General features: G+C 38.8%; 1 protein-coding gene and 1 long non-coding RNA gene across 3 annotated transcripts in view; both read left to right on the forward strand.

Moving 5' to 3' along the window:
- Positions 1-18676, forward strand: part of LOC124386834 (cytoplasmic phosphatidylinositol transfer protein 1-like) — a 60771-nt gene that overhangs the window by 23325 nt on the left and 18770 nt on the right. The gene's annotated exons all lie outside the window — the stretch shown is intronic.
- Positions 3550-3943, forward strand: LOC124386847. Its single transcript, XR_006926033.1, has 2 exons — positions 3550-3704; positions 3799-3943. It is a non-coding gene; the product is annotated as an uncharacterized LOC124386847 (long non-coding RNA).

Consider the following 18676-nt stretch of genomic DNA (forward strand, 5'->3'; position numbering starts at 1 on the left):
TTCTTTGCTCAGCGGATATTTTTTGTTTTTCGCACTGTCCGGTGCAAAATCTGAAATACAAAAACTCCACTAACCAAGGCTTTATTTTTTATTTTTGTCACATTCTGAAGTAAAGATTAAGGTTGATGTTTTGCCCTACTGTTGTGAACGAGCATTGCTGGTGAAGTGTATAATCACATTCATCAAAAGAAAACATTAACCAGCTTGTGTATGAACGTGTCCACAGCATGAATCCAGTGGCGAAACAGCAAATCCAAAACCTATGATGTTACAACTTCGTGGTCATCTTCCAGCTCTTGTTCATCATTTAATAAGTATCAGACCTGCATCATGTCTGCAGGCCATGGACAGATACTACGTCGTATTTTCTCCGAATAAATATTTACCCTTCATATCCGTGCAGCTCGTAGCCAACTGTTTCTCTGTGGACTAAAAACATCGACTAGCCGTTCACTCTGACGGATCCTGGCTGCCTGTTTACAAGCTTCAAAGTTTACGGAAAAAACAAAACACTCTATGCCTTACAGATGGAAAACAGATATCTTCCTGTTTGATGAACTGTTTGACTTTGGAAAGTAGATCTAGGCATTGCGTGGTTTCTGTGTGTTTTATTGCTGGAGGATGGTGAAAGGAGCCTTTCAGACCAAATCATGTTACATGTAAACAATCCGAAAGGGTGTTTGGCTAAATATGCAGAGCCTGTTTTTGAAATTCGGGAAGTCATAATGGGTGGGGTTTCTTCACCTTACTTTGTCCTATTCAATGTGTTGTTTCTATCAGGATGCACTCCAGTAAAAGGGCACCACTGGGAGGAACGATGCTTTCAGCTAAAATAGACATTGGGTCAGATGCTGGAGGTAGGGTTACAAAATTCCGTGAATTTTAAAGACTGGGAACTTTCCATGGAAATCAACGGGACTTGGTCAGAATAAACTGGGATTGCAGGTTAGCCTGTAACAGAGAATTAAAAGTGTAGTTTAAAAATAAATAATCTCACAGGTTAATCTTGTTTGAAACAACCAGATTTAATGCGATTTCCTTTGAATTTCTACCCTGCACATTCACCAATCACATGCACACAGCACACTTACTGAGGGCCCACTGAGGCCACGCCCCCTACATGCACTGTGCATTCCTCCAGAACATACCACATATCATTTCTTGAATCCTGCACACAAAATAATGTCAAAGATTGTATCTTCCAATTCAATTTTTGTTTAAAACGTCCTTATGCTGTGTGTAAACTGCAAAAAAATTATACTAACAATTAAATCCAAGTCAAAAATGTAAACTTTGAAATGTTTACATGTTTGTTTGTATATGATACAGTTTATATTAATTTCTCCAGATTTCTAAGTAATTCTCATAAATTCCTGGTAAATATTTCTAAATTCTCCAGATGAAGTTCCCATACAACGTTTCTGGAAATTTTACACCTTTTTTGCAACCCTGTCTGGAGGTCAGATGTTTGTCAGGTACACAGAAAGACTCCTTGATGCTCTCTTATCCTCATGGATGATGTCACTCCCACTTCCTGGATAGTGTTGTACATTATTTCCTGAAAAGATTTTCCTCTGAAATGACTTTCCAGCACAAGTAGTATTTTATTACTACAAATCTCTCTGTTGCATGTTCCTGTGCTCCATCAATAGAGTGATCCATTGCCAGACAGGCAACTGTGTTTGATGTGCAATTGTAGCACCTTGTCATTTATCTAAGGGGCTTCCGTCATCAAGTGAGACTCCAGAAGCCACTTGGATGAATACTTCAGCTTGTCAACATGATAAAAAAAAAGAACATGTCCAGCCGCCAAAACTTATGACTACAAATACTACTACATCTGCCAGTTCACATCTTTACAATGTTTGTAGCTTCTCTCGAACGCTGGTGTTTGGAACGCGGCCGAGGTCGTCTCTAACGAAACACAGTTCTGTTTTCTAAACCGCTTGTTGGAAATCTCCATCATATCGCCCTGCGCCTGGTCACTGAAGCATACGACAGCTTTCACACGATAAACGGAAGGATGCAAAGCGCCAAAGGAAAGTGTGAATTTGTTCGCTCGTGTTTACGTCAGTCTCTGTGTACCAGTGGGACAACTCAGCTACTTAGCAACTCATTTAGCAGCTAATATCTTTCATAATAACGCTCCGAGGCTGAGACAATCTGTGCCATGTGCGACAGAGCAAGAGATAAGGGGAAAAAGGAAAGGAATGCACTAGATGGAGAGACGGAGGGATAAAGGTGTATGAGTGGTTGTGGATATATGGATGTGGATTAATGGATGCAGATAGATGATGGATGAATGGAAATGCTGTGAGGGTAAATGGATGGACATTTGGAGAGGTGGGTCTGGTTGGATGGATGGATGGGTGGCTGGATGGATGTGATGACCTGAGAGGATGAATGTATGGACATTCAGAAAGGTAGTTTTGAATGGATGGATGGATGATGTGAACATGCTGAGAGGGTGAATGGATGGACATTTAGAGAGGTGGGTCTGTAAGGATGGCTGGATGGATGTGAACATTCTGAGAGGATGAATAGAAGGGCAATCGGAAAGGTAGTTCTGAATAGATGGATGGATGATGTGAAAATGCTGAGAGGGTGAATGGATGGACATTCAGAGAGGTGAAGATGGATGGATGTGAACATCCTAAGAGGCATCCTAAAAGACCTCTTAGGATGGATGGATGCATGGATGCATCCATCCTCTTAGGATGTTCACATCCATCCATCTTCACCTCTCTGAATGTCAATCCTACATTCTGATCTACATTCTGAAAGGTGGGTCTGGAAAGATGAATAGAGGTGAATAGCTGGGTGCATTGAGAAGAATGCAGAGTTAAATGAAAATACAAAATAAATGTACAGATGAACAGGCCAGCAGATAAATAAATGGAAAGACTGATAAATAGATAGTGAACAGACAGGTAAATTAAATGATGGATGGGTATGTAGTGAATTTGTGGATGTACATTTATCTGCCAGATAAATGCAGATAGATGTACTGAGATTGACAGATTGAGATGGATGGACAGGTGGACTCAAAGAATGACAGGACAAGAGAATTAGCTGATCCCAGAAAAGGTTCTTTTAGATCTCTCGGTGTCTCTCTCTCTCGCTCTCGCTTTCTTTTCAAACTAAATAATGACGATGACCAAAACCGTAGCCACATTTGCACCACCCTCAACATTCTAATTATATTTATTACTACACCTGCAATAATAGAAGCCGGTTAACATTTGCAGGTCACTCAGGACATGTACCAACATGCCTTTACAATGCAAACAGTAATAACAGCTATCCAATAGTGATCTCCAGAGACAAAAAGACATATCGAATTTCCAGTTTGGCTCTTCTGGTTCTGAACTGTGTGCTACATTAAGGCCTTCATTTCTGAAAAATCGACCTTAAAAAATGCTAATCACTAAATCAGTTTAGACCTAAAGACCCAAATGTAATTAGAGACAATGTAAACTCATGAGCCACTTTATTACGAGCACATATGCACCTGTTTATTCATGCAATTATCCACTTATCCAGCAGAACAATGCATAAAATTATGCAGATGCGGGTCAAGAGCGTCAGATAACGTCCGGAACAATCCTAGAAACATCCCGCAATCAGCTGTAAATGCCTTGTTGATGAGCGAGATCGGACCCGAATGATACAGTCGCCAACAAAAACCGCTCTTTACATGAGTGGTAAGATGAAAAGCATCACGTGATGTCGAAGTTTATAGGCTTTAAATTCGAATCGAAGATTTGCAAAATTAACTCTTTTTTCCATTTTCCACAGTTTCCGTGACATTTCGCTCAAGGACTCAACCATGGTAGCTTGGCATGGTGGAATTTGCTTCCAATCAATAAACTAAAGCCTTGAACACTAAGCCACAGCTTCTCATGGCTTGGTTGTTCTGGGATACTCTCTGTGAATAAACGCATTACCACGACCAATGACAACGCTGAACCCTCGGTGTGTAAGCAAAGCCAGTGATAGGAGGAAGGAGGAAATTACCGAATGTAGTGAAAATGCACACCATTATATCAATATATGACCTTGACACTTGCACACATTCCAGATCTGTAGTTCCCCCTAAGGTTCTGCAGTCACTCGAGGCCAGAGGCACATTCTATTGAACAGAATTGTCTTTTGAATCATTGGAACGATTCTTTTATATCTGAACCATTCATGTCTATGAATAGATTGTGGTTGATTCGTGAGGTGAAGCCCCGATTCATTCTTTCACCGCGTAAAAAAAAAAAAACCTGAAAGGAAAACTCCATAAGTGGAAATGAAACATGTTTGTAATAAAATGTTTACGATCACAAGAGGACAAATCATGTCAACTTCAAATCGAAAGAAACTAAATCAGTTCAGATTCATTTTGTGTTTTATTTGTAGAGCGACTTTTAACAATGGACATTCTCTTAAGCATTACTGCTTAATCTTTAACCTGTGCAGTGATGAGCGATTAAATGCACCCTGTGGAGCCATTGTAGGAGACTGTTAATAGAATAGAATAGAATAATGAAATATACATTACAGTGAAACTATTTTCTTTGCATATCCCAGCTTGTTTTGGAAGCCATTATACAGTGCCCTTGGAGCATAGAGGCCCATGCTCAAGGACCAAAGAGTGGCAGCTTGGCAATACCAGGGCTTGAACCCCTGACCCCCTGATCAGTTACACAGCACCTTAACCACTGACTTCATTGATGCTGAAACTATAATTGGTGGACTGTAACGAAGTAAATGTAATTTGTTACTGTATTAAATCCATGTATCTGTGCTTTACAAAAGTATTTCCTTTTGGGGAGACTTTTATTTTAGCTTCACTACATTTCAAAGTCAAATATCTTCCTTTTTTTTATTCAAAAATCACTTGTTCCTTTTTATTTCTGAGGATAAAAACGTACCCGGCCAAGCGCACAGCAATCCACCAATCAGGATCGAGCGAGCGCTCCGTTTTAAACTCGTTTCGATCTGCGCTCGGCGTATCTACTTATCACCAACATACAGTTCAGCATCATTTCAACAGCAAGCAGAACTTTACGAGTGGAACGAATGAGTAAAGAAACTCCTGACTCGAATGACTCATGATCATTTTAATCGATATCAGTGTTTGACTCATCATTTTATTAATAGATCGCTGCGCTAACAATAACAGAGTTTCAGAGTCTGTTCACATAAACTGAGTTGATTGAGCAAAAAGTCTTGTGAAAAAAATGTAATAGGAACATTATGGCCATAATAAATCATAGTACTTTGGATAGTTAAGTACATTTGAAGGCAAATACTTTTGTACTTTTCCTGAAGCATTATTTTGCCTAGTGTAACTCTATTTTTACTCAAGTATGTGGTTTGTATACTTCTTCTACTACTGGAAATTATAGCAACAGATAACTAGCATTTTCCAGGAAGCTGACTGCTGAAAGTTGAAGCTTTTTTCCACTCAAACTGCTTTTATGCAGACTGACCAGACTACAAATAAAGCAACATTGTCTTAGATAAATAGTCACTTTTCACCATTCAGGGCCGGCTTTTTCTTCGAGAAAATGTAAAGGAGAAAATAATCTGCCAGGCTGAAACCACTCTTTGATTAAGCCTTTATTAAACCATGGGTGGGAAAAAAGGTAACAACTATGGCTTGGTTTATTTGGGAAAAAAACGATCAGGAATGTTTAGAGAGGGTGAGTGTGGCATCTGCTTTTAATATCACAGAACACAGGATTTAGTCCATTTGATTTGTGCATCATAGATGCTATATTTGGAGTAGCCTTGATTTCTATTTTCTTTTTTTTTTTTTTTTTTTTGTTAATTAATTTTTTTTAATTTTTTGTGTACTGAACTGTGCAGATGTGAACTTTTAACTCCAGCTTGCCTTTTATTTATAAATAGGTTTTAGCTGCTGAGTGTGTTACTTAAAACTAATGGCATTTGAATTGTATTTGGTGCATGTTTTTCTTTTTTCTTTTTTTTCTTTTTGCAACAGAAACTTTCTCCATCTGCGACCTGTTTTGAATTCCTGTTTGGTGCCTGAGAGAAAACCCTCTTTATTGCTCTCTGAACAGTCAGGGAGAGAGAGGATAAGAGCGAAGGATCGCATAAAGGTTGCCGGGATCGTCTTTCTGGTCAGGTTTCCCTCTGCACCGTCTTTAGCTCAGTGAACTGAACTGGCCGCCTTCGAATCAGTTCTGAGGGTAGTGAAATCAGTGCATTGACTTTCAGCATTGATCAGGGAAAGTGTGTGTGTGGAGAACATACTGATGGATGACAAATTAACTGGTGTCTCTGCGCCTGGGGAGCATTTATTTTTCTTAGATTGGTTTGGCTCGACTGGTCTTTTTATAGGGATGCATCAATCAATGAGGCTCAGCCGAGCGATATTTTTTTTCTTCTTTCAGTGAAAGGTTTCTGTCATGATTGGGGGGGGGTCTTGTCCGGGATGACCCATTCCATCACATGACCTCCACCTGGTACAGAAAGCATCCCTAATCTGTATTATAAACACACACTACAGACTACAGACATTCCCATGGTTACAGTCACCCAGTGACGGTGTTATTGCTGCGGCTCCGGCTGGCGCTCCCTCGTAAAATGAGAAAATGCATTCCTGGAAAACCGCTCGCTGTCTCCCGAAAGCGGGATTCAGGGATTTGTAGAGAGGGTTTAGGTCGCACTTCTGGCCGCTTATTACAAATATGATTATAGTTGCAAAGAGGAAGAACATTTCTAGTAAGTCTCCAGAAACGGATCAACTTTATCAGGAGGATTTTGGAAATATTTGGAAACTTGGAAGGAATTGATTTGAATGTATTAGACATGTGGGGAAAATATTATAACTATATCATATGCAAATATTAACATAAGTTCATAAGATGACATGCATGCAAACTAATACAGATTTTTTTTTTAATCACATTTTTGACTGATTTAATTGTAAGTATTAATTTGTTGCACTACAGTTTACACACAGCACAAGGAAATTTGAAACATTAATTTATCATATTCAAGTAATATACCTGAATGCTCACCAAGATGGAAGATATTTTGTGTGCAGGATTCAAGAAATGATCTGTGGTACGTTCTGGGGCGATGTACAGTGCATGTAGGGGGCGTGGCCTCAAAAACGCTGCATTAAAGAATGTGAAATTTCATTAAATCTGGTTGTTTAAACTCAGACTATCCTGCAAGATATTTTTTTTCCAACCTACATTCAAGTTCCTTGTTATTGTTACCTGCAATTTTGGAAATTCCCATTTTATTCCCATTAATTTTCCTATATTCCTGTTAATTCCCAAGAATATTTTCAGTCTTGAAAATGCTGAGAATTTTGCAACCCTAAATATGACACACCGCTTATATAATAGCTGAACACTTCACCACATGTATTTTTCGAGGGAATGAAACTTGTTACGGGAAAATTCGATGCAAATCTTGACCTTTTGCTGAACAAATGGGAAGGAAATCACTTCTTGGCCACTTAAAGAAATACTTAGACCTTTTTATTTGATTATTAAACGTCTTGTTACCGCAGACAGGATTTTCAATTACTGAGAAAAACACAAGTCTAAAAGCAACAGTCGAATTCCTTTCGAATGAGTTCTGCGTTTTTTGGACGAGTGTATTTGGAAATGAAGTAAATCTGTTACATGTTTATGACATTCTGTATAATTTCATGGGGATTTTTTGTTTGTTTTTTACCGAAATAGTCATATGGGTCCGATTACACACGGATGCCACGAAAAACATCTGGGAGCGTTTTAAGTACGTGAAATTACTTTGTAATGCCTTTGCAGCGGCGCAGGAAATAAGAACAGCGCTGGCGAGGCTTTTCCTCTAGTCCTACGTCCAACATTTCTTTTGTGTTGTATATACTTTATATGTTGTATTTTAGGTCCGGGTTGCCATGGGAACAGCCCCAGTGATGGTAAAAAAATGTGTTTACCACTGGTAAAAAAAAAAAAAAAAGAGAGAGAGACTAGTAGTTGGTTAGTATAATATTCTTTATGTATACTGAGATTGGATTGGTTGAGAAACGCAGGTTTTCGAGCTGCACTGTTGTTGCCTAGGTTGTGGTGTTAATACACAGCATAGCGACAGGGAAACGAGAGTCATGTGACTCTAGTGATCCCTGAGACCAAGTTGTTTTTTTAATGTTGAAAGGGGGGATTGAGGATTGATTGCATTTAACACTTCACACTACCAATGTGGCCACACACATTCCCCACATGTGTACAGCACTGTCCACTTGTGACCGAGTCACCCGACATGGACGTCGAAACAGGGCCTCGGGGACGGTGTCCAATTCACCTGCAGCCTGGCGTTTATTTCCATGACTCATGTGTTCTTGCGGTGAGTCCATAACACCCCCACATTTCCCACGTCCTCACCGCTCTAAACAGAAACATCGCACCATGACGTCAAAGGGATCTGAGCTCAGTCCTGTTTCTTCGTAACACCGGTCACCCCTATCCCAGCTTCTCTGTTTCCTGCCTTCTTTTTTTTTTTTTTTTATCTTCCCCAATCCTTCTGTCACTCATTCCACATTTCAATCCACTTTTCTTCTCATTCTCGCTTTATTTCTCCTTCTGTCACTTTACTCCTTCTTCTTCTTCTCTCTGGTTTTCCTGCTCTTGGATTCTATCTGTGCTTTTTTTCCCCCCTTGATTACCCCTATCTCAACCCTCTCCATTCTCCACTCATTTACATGCAGGATGTGTGTTTCTGCAGTTAACCTGACTGTCTCGCTCCTCTTTGGCCTGCAGTCGCATTTTACGTCCCATTTGCTGTGACGTTCGCGCTGATGGAAAACGATGTCGTCACGTCTTCTACGCTGGGAATGGAAGGAATTTGGCAGGCCGTGTGACCACGCTTTCTGCATTTCGTGTGTGTGTGTGATGAGCGGAGATGTGGGTCAGCACGTGACCGAGTGTTACATACACTGAGACACGTCTTTGTCCTGTAAAATTCAAATGGCCATATGCGCTTTTTCACAAAATTCTTCACATTTCTGTTTGACCACGTTTAAAAAAATATATATAAAAAGCAAAATTAAAACCTTCAACGCAACACGCATTAATTCACGACGTCCTTTCTTTACTTCTATATAAAAATCAAAAATCAAACACCATAATTTTTTTATCACTAAACATTAACTTTACTGATGCGCAAGTCTCGAATCGAGCACCAAAATCCGCCATGATTCTTCTTCTTCTTCTTTATTGGCGGTTTGCATTCTTAAATAGAGCATTACCGCCATCTACTGTGGTAATGGATCAGAGACTTGTATCCCTTTTCCCCCAGACCAAAAAAAACCCGCCATAATGCACACATCCGGCAATTAAACCCGTCCGTGTGGAAACATAGCAGAAGTTCTGTTTGCTCTATTTTGATTCTGGTTTCACTAATAATAAACATACATTTGCATAAAGCATCCATATTTCTCTATGCTTATGTTGATTAGTGTATTTAAAAACTTAAAACGTATTAATTGAAGGTACATTAAGAACAGATAAGTGCCTGCCTAATATTGTGTCGGTCCCAAAACATTTCTGACCAAACGAGCATTAACTTCTTCAGCAATTTGAGCTCCAGAAGCTCGTCTGTTTGAATCGGACCACAGGGACCAGCCTTCTCTCACCACGTGCTTCATTGAGCCTCGGCGCCCGTGACCCTGTCACTGGTTCACCACTTTTAATAGATACTGACCACTTTAGAACAGGAAAACCCCACAAGATGAAGAGATAATCAGTGTTATTCACTTCACTAGTCATAATCTCATGAATATATGCCTGATCAGTGTATATAGGGATAAATATATAATATATATGTAATATATGATATCCATGATAGACTTCTATTACTTATCTAATTCAGCCTGAGCTCCAGGTCAAAACTATTATATTTATGGTGTAAAGTCCAGTTACCTTAGCATCTGCCCAGCAGTGTACACAAATCTCACAGCTCTTTTACAAAATGATTTCATTAATTACTGTCGGTTTTTCCTCATGTCGCTTAAAGCATTTGCACGATGAGGGACAGTGATGGCCTGTTTTATATGGACCGGACTTGGCCTGCACACACAGAACTGGGCAGATCAGGGGTTTTTTTTATATCGTTTTTGCCCACATACTAAATTACATGCAATAAAATGCTCGTCTGAGTCTGATGTTCATGGCTGGATGAAATACTGTGCAAATATCATTATCACTACATAAATCCACTTTGCTTTTCCCGTCATCCTGCTTTTGTGCTTCCTTTCTCCTGTTTGCCAACAATTTTCAACCAAAAAAAAAACCTCATGCATTTTATCTTCAATTTCATCACCAGATCACCCTGTTAGATTATATTCTGTTTACTAGAGGTCATGTGACTTTAGCTTATAGTGCATTAAATGTCCAGTGGGTTGGGTGGTGCGTGAGGAAATTGAGTAGGGCGAGTCTTGTGACCGGGACGGCCACCGTGTGATAGCAATTGCTTTCGGGCTATAAATAACCTGGGACTGCTGACCTCACTTTGGTTTTCTTTATCTCGTGCACACACACACATGTATATATTTCTGTGCTCCTCTTTGCCTCAGCTGTAGTGATTCCCAGTAATCATGCATTAACTTTTACTGTTACGTAACAGGGAAAGAAAAAACCTCGTATGAGAGAGCGAGAGGAAGAAAACGATGGGGGGTATGAAAAGGGAAAAAAAGTTTGAGTGGGTGGAAGATGGAGTGAAATAGGAAACAAGGTGAGACAGGCAGAGAGAGAGAGAGAACGAAGCGGAGGATAATCCGCGTTTCGAGCACTGCAAGAGACAATTTCGATTTAGATATGCTCAATAAATATATAATTTGATGTGTTATGTAATGTGTTTTTCCATGCTTAGCTTTGCCTTCGGGGAGTCTCGGTTTCTCCGTCTCGCTCTCGCTCTCTCTCTGTCTTTTTCTCTCTCTCTCGCTCTCTCTTTTTCTGTCTCTTTTTTTTCTATCATGTTCTCTCCATCTCACACACGATTTCTCCTGCTAGATTACACTCTGACCCTTGCGTCAACCAGCAATCAATCAAACTATACAGTCACAGTCAGCACAAAATATTTTTAACACCAAAACCAAATGACCTCTGCGATCCGTTCAAGGCCATGCTGCCAAAGTCGAGCATTTTTTTTCCGCGATTCATTTGTTGTTGTTTGCCTTTAGTGTGGAGTGTCCACAATATGTCTCCTTACTATCAAATAGTAGGTGATGGAAAATAAATAAATATCAGTCCAATCATAATTGAGAATTCAACAGCACTAGTAGTGTGTGTGTGTGTGTGTGTGTGTGTGTGGGTTGTGTGTGGGTGTGTGTTGGCCAAGGGGTAAGTTATATCAAGCATATATTTTTCCCTACATGTTTGAATGTTATGGTTGCCGAGAAGTGCAAAACAAGTAAAACTAAATAAATCCAAAAGCAAATACGCGAACCAGCAAACAAATTAAGAAATCAGAAAACAAAATAACAATTTCCAAAACAAATACACAAATTCGAAGACAAATGAACTAATCAGAAAACAAATGAATAAATCTGAAACAAATGAGCAATTTAGAAAACCAATCAACGAATCAGAAAACAATTCCAAAAGAAAATAACAATGTTCAAAACAAATACACAAATCCGAAAACAAATGAACAAGTCATTAAACAAATTAATAAATCAGAAAACAATTTAACAAATGAAAAAGCAAATAAAAAAATCTGAACAGAATACATAAAAAACAAAACAAAAAAAAAAAACCAAGAAACTAGAAAACAAGTAAACAAATCAGAAAACTCAACGACAATTCTGACAAACCTGAAAAAGGCAGGTATAGTTTGTAAATAAAATACTTATTTTATTTATTTTTTCTTATTTGTTAGTGTTTTCTGATTTGATGTGTTTTCCAATTTGTTTATGTTTTCAGATTTCTTAATGCATTTTTGTATTTGTACATGTTTTGCACTTCTTTGTCACTGTAGTATGTGCTTCCTTTGAGACACTTCAAACCCACTGCTCATTCTCATTCTATGCCACACAGCAGCAAAGTTGAAAGTGCTGTCCATATATATTAGCTTACAATTGTTTGTGTGGCCAATTTTCTCTCTTTGGACTTCTTCTGTTATTGGGCATTTCGGAGGACAGAATTTAAACTAGCAATTTCCCATGAGTAGCTCTAACGCTTTCATGAGCATCACTGGATCCTTTTTTTGTTTGTGTGACTGAGGAGATATATATATGAACACAACATATATATATATATATATATAAAATAAAAAAATTATTTATTTATTTATTTCTTTTTCTTTTTTCCAAGCTGGTCCCTAATGCAGAAAAGTGCAGGATGAACACTCTGTTTCTTGGCTGTGGTTCATGAGGCTGGAAATTTAATATGAAATGTAATATTGACAGAGAGGACCAAAATAACTGTATAACAACTGTAATAAAGACAAAAATGGTTGAATCGTATTGTCGAATATGGATATTACATTTATTTTCTCTGACCACTTCCTCCCTTCTTCCCACACTCTTTCATTTCTCTTTCTCCCTCCCAAAGAGCAGCACATGACTTCAAAAGCAATCCGAACACTACTGTATAATGTAGTGTTGATCAAATCAATCAGATTCATATTACCTCCTTATTTATCTCTCTGGCTCGTTTTCCATTAGGCTAAACTGATCTGGATTAATGCACTCGTGTCCACAGCAGCCTTTCTTTTAGCATTTTATCACTAAAAGAACAGCAGCGACTATTCCAACTATTTCAGGGGGGCCCACGGTTTGGCTTAGATCAGAACAAGCGTCGGACCGACGTCCTTCGAGCACCTCATGGTTCGTTGTGGGTTCTGTTTGAGCTGCGGAGTTGCCCAGTAGGAATACACTAATCACAATGTCTCCACTGTTATCTTTGTGTCCCTATGTAGCTGGCTGTACTGGACAGTGTTTCCTTCAAGAGCATATCACATCCTGAAAATGCTGCTTATCAAGAAGGAAAACAAAACACAGTCATTAACAATGGTGTTTAATCCATATCTTAGGATTGATTGGTGTCCAATCATGGCAACCCAAACCAAAGGTGGACAAAGGTTTAGGGACACCAGTATGTGCTTTTGGAACATTCGATTCCACATTTAGTCCCTATTTGCTGTTATAATAATCTCCACTCTTCTGAGGAGATTTTGGAGTGTGTTTGTTGAGATTTGTGAAGATTCATTCAGCCACAAGGGCATTTGTAAAGTCAGGTACTGATGTTGGTGAGGTAAGAGAGGAGGTCTGGGGTGCAGTAAGCGTTCCAGTCCCGAAGGTGTTTAGTAGGGTTGGGGTTAGAGCTCTATAGCAGGTCACTCAAAATCTTCCACTCCAACTATTCATCTTCAGGAAGAGGGCGAAGTTCACAGGAGCCAAATCTGGCGAGTAGAGTGGGTGCAGAACTGAGATCATGTGGATTGTTCTCTGACGATCATCATGCTCATTGAAGGTCTTCCTGATCTCTCGTCGCCTTTCAGTGATGTTCTTGCGCTCTTCAAAACACCTCGAACGACTCGCTGCAGCATCGCCGTATGGCAAACGTACGTCATGGCAAACGTTTTTGTGGCAGATTTGCAGAGTTTCACAAATAATTTCCTGTTTGCTCTTTGTTCTAACTTCCTATCCATATTGAAGACGTAGGTCCTAGACTTTGTGGTTAATGTTGAGTCATGTGTATATATGGGGAGGATGTTCTTTGACTTGTTGGTTTATTTTTTTTATATATATGCAGTTAGCTTTGTTTCAGTTATAAATGATCTACAATGCAGTTTAAAACTTGCATTATACACTCATTTCCAATTAAATTGGCTCTGCAAGTCAGCGTAAGCACCGAAGAGAATCAGTTACATCATTTAGAAAACGTCCCATCATGTCATGGAAACCTCAGGGTCAGAATTTTATCAGGGCAAGTGGCATTAAAGAGTAAAACTTTATCACTTTTTTACACACTGCAAAACAGAAGTCAGTCTCTGCACATTTTTACTGCTGACCACAGTGGAAAAAATAAGACCTGACTAAGTAATGGGCGTTACAGCTTTGGTGTTATGTGGTTTTGCAGCAGCTTGGCCTTCTTTCCATTTCATACTTTCAATCATTTCTCAGTCTACTGTTTTTTTTGGTTCGTTTTGTTATGCAGTACATCATCTCTGAATCAGAAGCGTGTACAAGAGTCAAGTTTACGTGCAGAGGAAGGAAGGGGATTTTTTACATTTAAATACTGGATTATATGTTGCAGGCTGCAGGCTTTCTGCAATTCACGCCATAGACTATGCACACGTGAGGCGTATAAAGAGTTCGAATGGTCTTGAATGTCCATAAATGGACCTAATTCATGAACTCTTTTAGGGTTACATTTCAAACGCATTCTGGAAACGAGTTCCTTTTCAGTACCGCTTCAATACTATGGGATGAAAGCCATAAGGTGTTACAAAAATCCCTTCATGATTATGGCGAATGCTGCCATGATTGCATCACATCATTGCTCCAATTGCACATTTATGACAGGAATCCACATCCCATATATCCCCAGTGCTCTATTGGATTCTGATATGGAGACTGGAAAGAGCCAGTGAAGTACGGTGATCTCGTTGTCATGAGAACCGGCTTGAGGTGACTTGATTACGTTATTGTGCTGAAAGTAGCCATTAGAACAATTTAACAATACAATTTAATTTCTTGCCATAAAAATCTTTTTGATCTTATTTTAAGAATAAAATACTACCTTTTTTCTTACTTAGTAAAGCTTAGTCATTTTTTTTTACCTGTAAATTGAGCTTAATTACCACTAGAGACATAATTTAACCCCCCTTGTATCTTTTAATACTTGATTTTTGCTGTAATAACTGGTTTTAAGGTTGCCCAGTAAAATAAAAATGCTCAGTAGTCACTCATTATTCATTAGTATTTATTCCAAATGCATTTTTTATGTCACATTTATTAACCACTTAATAACAAATGATAAGATTCTGCAGTATTACGTCATCACACTCGTTCCAAACATTATCCAGTGTGGCTATTTTTGTTCCTTATACACAGTACTTACTTATTTTTACAGAGTTGGATTTCAGATCCTTATGTTGTATAACTTTGTGTTCAGTAATGACAAAATACATTCAATAATGTTTTGTGTTGAAGTATTTTGAGTAGCAGCAGACAACGATTTTGGTGTGTTTTTGCATCCTGTTAGAAGACGGTCTTTGTTTGAATAAATAACGGTCACCGATACGCAAGTATGCGCGATCTTGAATTGAAGAATTTTGTTTTTAGTGTAAATGCTTTGTCTTATTGTAAGACAGAATATTTAATAACGACAATTCTTAAATTAAGAGGAATTCGCTTGTGTAGTAGCTCTGGTTTTAAGAAATAAAGAAAAGCAAACTGCTTAAAAAAAAAATCATTCACAAGCAAGTTTTAAGTTAATTTGACTAAATCGACTGCTGAATAAATGCATATTTTAAGGCACTTTTTTTTTCTAAAGCCTAAGCATTTTTTTCCCCCCAATAAATTTTACTATCTCCTACTGGCAGATCATTTAATTTGTTTCTTGTCTGCATCTTCTTAAATCATGCATTTCATCTATTTCTTCTATTTAGATGTTTTTTTTTTGTGCTGGAGATGAGTAAATCGTGGTCATGAAAGGATGCTCGGGGACCGCAGCAGCACTCGGATACGGTGTGGCATTTCGAACGATGTTGGAATGCTATTACGGGAGTCGGTGTATGCCAAGAAAACATTCCCCACTGCATTACACCCGCACCACCAGTCCGATCTGATAACACAAAGCAGGTTGTGTTCATAGCTTCATGCTGCTAAATCCTGTTTGGATCCTTTATATCAGATGAGACTAGTTTTTAAATCTGCATCCTCAAAAGCTTAAAAAAATCTTTTTAATTGATTTCGCGAAGCCTATTTTGGACTTCAGCTATTGTGAACCTCAAGGTTTGACGTCTTCTTTATTGAGATTCATTTCTGCTCATCACGGTTGTATAGAGTAACTGGAGCCTTACTGTCAGCACACACACTCACTCACTCACTCATTTGTTACAGACACTCAAATACTCAATACAATTCATACACGTCCATGTCTATAGCACCAGCCATATTATAATTGTTTAAATGCTGGTTTTCACACCCACTCATTTACTGCTGTTGCTGTTTCATACAACATCTTGTGTACATGTTTACAAGTACACTCTTGTACAGTTCTCTTATTTTGCACATTGTACTGTATATTTTACAGGAGGTCCACTGGTTGGCGCTGTATTGTGTATCAGTCTTGTTTTGTATTTTCTGTTTGCACAAGGTTGCACTTTATGTGGCGAGGACAACTCACTTTATTCCTTAGCTCCTTATGTAGCTCTATGTTGCGTTGTGTAGCTTTATGATGTTTTTATGTAGGAAAAAAACGTCTCATTTCACTGTACTGCTTCAGCAATATTTAGTTAGAAAGTTCATTCTCGATCACAGACATATTGCATCAAAACTTCCACCAATAGAAATGCTACTCAGTGGATGTTTTTTGTTTTCCGCACCATTCTGAGAAAAACCCTAGAGACTTGTATATACTAGTTGATACTAGTCGTATATGTTTGAGTATAAAAGGTCAGTAGTTTCTCATATATTCTGACCACCAATATTCAGAGTCTCTATCTAGCTTTTGCTTTCCTTTACTGTATAAAGAACAGTGAAATCGTGCTCACAAACGGATTCTCAGCATCTGTGTGTGTGTGTGTGTGTGTGTGTGTGTGTGTGTGTGTGTGTGTGTTTGTGTGTGTGATGCGCTGTTCTGGAGTTGCCTTATAAATTTATAAATAAAAAATCTGCTTAATTAATAAAACTTGAACATTGAATTTAACAAACCGGAAAGATTTTAGAGCCAATTATTTTTTCTTTTTTTTTTCTTTTTTTAATTTTCCCCAGATATTAATTTATTTAGCATTTCTATGTTTTCATTTTATTTCATTTCATGTGCCTCGTTTCTAATTCTTTCCAGCACAGAATAACTCAATTATTCTTGCAGTGGGCTTTCATTTAGTGATATGAGGATTATTTCCTAACCCTGGTCCTTTTATTTGGAATCTTATTGAGCGCTGGCTGTGTGTGTGTGTGTGTATGTGTGTGCGCGCGCGCGCGTGTATGTGTGTGTGTGTGTGCGCGCGCGCGTGTGTGTGTGTGTGTGAATGGTTTTGAATAGAGACAGCGCTCACCATCTGCGCACCACCACCATCTCACAGCTTGCAATTAAGCGGGTCTTTACATTCTCTTGTTAAAAAAGAAAAAAACTCATCATACGGCCTTTCCAAGTAATCCCGCTCGCACTGCAGCCTCACCGCAGACGCTAATGGTGTCCCATTAACTCCTAAGTGCTCAGGGTCAAGCCTAGAAGCAAGCGAGTAAACTAGCACACTGGAGTATTGGTTCTGCACGAACAGCAATTCGGAAAGGTTTTAAACGGAGTCGGGCATCACCAGGCTGCTTGGTCTGATTTTTCCATTACTGTAGATTCCTTTAGTTAAAAAAAAAAAAAGTTCCTGTCAGTTTCTCACGCACAACTTTTGAGTACAAGCTAGCAGTTAGGATTACTGTGGGTCATTTGCATTACATTCATTCACTAAAAAAACGTTGGCACAATGATTTCAAATGTGACGTTGACTTTATGGACAATCGTTTGTGGACACCTCACTATGTGAGTTGTATTTTGGAGCTTGTGGAAAATTTTGTGGTCATTCAGCCACAAGGGTGTAACTAAAGTCAGGTATTGATGTAGGTGGTATGAGGACGTCTGGGGTGCGGTCAGCGTTCACATTCATCCAAAAGGTGTTCAATAGGGTTGAGGTTAGAGCTCTATAGCAGGCCACTCAAGATCTTTCACTGAAACCAATGTAAAGCATATCTTCATGTCAGATGTCCCAATATTTTTGTCCATATAATGTAGTTCATAGATCATAGTTAAAATCCCAGCTAGTTAGTCGCTCTGGATAAGGGCTTCTGCCTAATGGCATAAATGTATACTAGCATAATTTTGGTATATTAACAAAGGCGTGTGGTTTAGCATGAATCTGCACTGAGGCAGATAATCCCAATAGTGGTGAAATAAATGCTGTGAAATCATACTGAGCATCATCTTGAAGCAGACTGATCATTTTTACCAGCACGTTTCTTAAACCCACTAGTCATTTTCTCAAAACCTGATTCGAAACACCTCAGATCTTTTTTCATCCAGCATCAGAAAGTGTCACGGTCAGCATTCGCTACGCCGCCGTACTCGGCCTGGAGCAGCCGATTCAATCTGTGGATATTTACACCATTGCGTTTCGTTATGCCGCAGTTCATAAATTAGCTTTCCTCTCGCACTTAGCGTCTGCTTTAAACGCTCAGAGCCAATACAGACTACAGAGAGGTCAAGCAAATACAGTTGGAATTAATTGGTATCGTTTGGGTAAAGATGAGAATAAAAAGGTTAGGAAAAAATCTTTGCGGTTACATGGGTTGATTTTAAGGTCGTTATTGGATTTTCCATGAGGACAGTGACCTAAAACATACATTCAAACTCACAACAACGGGACTCAGGTTCTTGTCAATTTCTAGTCCCTTTCCAGTTTCCTTATAGGAGAAAGGCTACTGTAGTAAATATAAGTAGAA

Source organism: Silurus meridionalis, chromosome 1 (genome assembly GCF_014805685.1).
Source record: "Silurus meridionalis isolate SWU-2019-XX chromosome 1, ASM1480568v1, whole genome shotgun sequence".
In the NCBI taxonomy this organism is placed as follows: domain Eukaryota; kingdom Metazoa; phylum Chordata; class Actinopteri; order Siluriformes; family Siluridae; genus Silurus; species Silurus meridionalis.